The following is a 3129-nucleotide window of genomic DNA, read 5'->3' on the forward strand; positions in this document are numbered from 1 at the left end:
AGCAGCATGATTTATAATCCTTTGGGTATATACCCAGTAATGGGATGGCTGGGTCAAATGGTATTTCTATTTCTAGATCCTTGAGGAATTGCCACACTGTCTTCCACAATGGTTGAACCAGTTTACAGTCCCACCAACAGTGTAAAAGTGTTCCTATTTCTCCACATCCTCTCCAGCACCTGTTGTTTCCTGACTTTTTAATGATCACCATTCTAACTTGTGTGAGATGGTATCTCATTGTGGTTTTGATTTGCATTTCTCTGATGGCCAGTGATGCTGAGCATTGTTTCATGTGCTTGTTGGCTGCATAAATGTCTTCTCTGAGACGTGTCTGTTCATATCCTTTGCCCACTTTTTGATGGGGTTGTTTGTTTTTTTCTTGTAAATTTGTTTGAGTTCTTTGTAGATTCTGGATATTAGCCCTTTGTCAGATGAGTAAATTGCAAAAATTTTCTCCCATTCTGTAGGTTGCCTATTTTACACTGCGGATAGTTTCTTTTGCTAAGTTACCCCAAAATTCCTGAGTATAAACTGAAAATATAAAACCATAATATATAATTATTTCTTAAATAGCTATATATAAACATCTTGGCAAAATGTATATAACCATGCAGTTCCTGCCTGATACAGTATGTAGTGGTTTATTTATTTATTTTTGAGATGGAATTTCTCTCTTGTCACCCAGGCTGGAGTGCATGGTTATATACATTTTGCCAAGATGTTTATACATAGCTATTTAAGAAATAATTATATATTATGGTTTTATATTTTCAGTTATACTCAGGAATTTTGGGGAAACTTAGTATAACTAACGTCCAGTTTCATCCTAACTGAATTTTTATACCCATTGAACAACTCCCTACTTCCTCCTCTCCCCGTGCCTTGCTAACCATCATTCTAATCTCTGCTTTTATGAGTCTATTTTAGATATCTCATATATAGATTTTGATAACTTTCTAGCATTACCAAATTACAGACATTTAGTTTATTTCCCATGATTTTGCTATTATAAGTAATAGTAGTGAACAACTTGCTGTGAAAATCTTTGGGAGATATTTTAGATTATCTTCTTGGAATAAATTCCAAAATGTGTGAGTGGGTCAAGAGAGAAAGACATTTTTTACACTTTGGAAAAATATAATTCATTTTATTCTAACTTTCGGTTTGGGTTGCATCTATGCAAACCTAACTTTTCTTTTTATTTTTTGTTTCATGGCAAAGGTGACATCATTGTGGTAGTGAAATAAACTTTTCTTCATACTTTCCCAGGAGACATTTTGATTTCCTGTTAAAGCCGAGACCTGTGCTAGAGCAGCAGGGTGGCTGGATTCCTCCTGCCATGGGCAGCTGGTTGTCTCACTGCTGATTTTATCCATGAGCCTTCTCAGAATTAGCTGCTTTCAAATTTTGTTTCTAAGAAAGTTAGGGTGGCCCTTGATGAAGAGTAATGGGAGGGAAGCCTAATGACTGAAATCAATTTTTTAAAAAAAGTAATCCTGCAGTGCTTTAAATGAAAGGGAGAGATTGAGGCATTGGAGAAAATGGCTGCAGCTAAGGACAGCAAGCTTTAGAGGGGATTAAAAGAAGGAAACAGACTAAAAATAGACTAATATGTAGATGCCAAAAGGAAGTAGATAATTGCCTCAGTACAAAATAAATAATATTTGTGGATGTCAGAAATTAGAATGAGTCATCTTGGGAGAAAATACATTCCTTTTTACTTAATGGAGATTTTTAGAGAGGATATGGAGACCACTTATGACAGATTTTTAAGGCTTAACATGATATCCTCTAGTGCTCTTCCAAAACTGTAATTTTGTGAAATAAAGTCACTAGTCAAGAGGAGATGTTGTGGATGTAATTGTCTCTTGAACTTCTTCTTCTGTCTGGGTGTTTTAACATTATTGTCTTGTCCCTCTGTGGGTATTAATGAGAAGGCACTTGAGATAAAATGAAGAGCTGAACTGCTTTAAAAACTTTATCCAACTGTGAGGAGCAGCTTAAAGAACTACATAAGTAAAAGGAAAATAGGCTACTCTATGGATTTAATCAGGTTGAATGAAAAATTACAAGATGAGGCTTGATTTGTCCTCAAGGGATTCTTTCTTCTGCTAAACAAATCACTATATTACTTTGTTTATTATACATATTTTTATTAATTGACCATGTTAAATGTAAAAATTCAAGCAAATGAAAGTCTATAGTGCTTGTATAAGCAGCACATATATTAAAATTGGAATGACACAGAGAAGAAGAGCATGGCCTCTGCAAAAGGATTTCATGCAAATCTGTGAAATGTTCCATACTTTTAGATCCTGGAGAGTGCCTGGGTCCTGTGAAAACATCCAGAAAAGAAGTCTACTGACAGTACTTACTCTACACCACAGTTAGAGAAACACCCAAACAAAGAGATGAGAAAGAACCAACACAAGAACATTGGCAACTCAAATCTCCAGTGTCTTATGTCATCCAACTGACCACACTACTTCTCAAACAGGGCTTCTTAACAGGGCTGAGATGGCTGAAATGATTGAAATAGAATTCACAATATGGATACGAATGAAGATCGTCAGATTCAGGAGTGTGACAAATCCCAATCCAAGGAAACTAAGAATATAATAAAATGATACAGGAGCTGACTGATGAAATAGCCAGTATAAGAGAAAACCTAACTGTCCTAATATTGCTGAAAAAACACACTACAAGTATTTCACAATGCAATCACAAGTATTAATAGCAAAATAGACCAAGCTGAGGAAACAATCTCAGAGCTTGAAAACTAGTACTCTGAAATAATACATTCAGACAAAAATAAATCAAAAAGAATAAAAAGGAATGAATAAAATATCTGATAAGTATGGAATTATGTAAGAAGAGCAAATATATGAACCAGTGGCATCCCTGAAAAAGATGAGGAGAAAGTAAGCAACTTGGAACATGTATTTTAGGATATTGTCCATGATAACTTCCCCAACCTCTCTATAGTGGTCATCATTCAAATTCAAGAAATACAGAGAATCCCTGAAAGATTCTACACAAGATCACCCCCAAGACATATAATTATCCGATTTTCCAAAGTTGAAATGAAAGAAAGAATGTTAAAGGCAGCTAGAGAGAAAGGGCAGATCA

The 3129-nt window shown here is 35.1% G+C and overlaps 1 non-coding gene across 1 annotated transcript; it reads left to right on the forward strand.

The window, feature by feature from the left end:
• Positions 1 to 2203: 2203 nt before the first annotated feature.
• LOC112429375 (U6 spliceosomal RNA) lies at positions 2204 to 2310 on the forward strand. The gene has a single exon (XR_003021567.1). It is a non-coding gene; the product is annotated as a U6 spliceosomal RNA (small nuclear RNA).
• Positions 2311 to 3129: the final 819 nt, after the last annotated feature.

Source organism: Macaca nemestrina, chromosome 10 (genome assembly GCF_043159975.1).
Source record: "Macaca nemestrina isolate mMacNem1 chromosome 10, mMacNem.hap1, whole genome shotgun sequence".
NCBI classification, from domain to species: domain Eukaryota; kingdom Metazoa; phylum Chordata; class Mammalia; order Primates; family Cercopithecidae; genus Macaca; species Macaca nemestrina.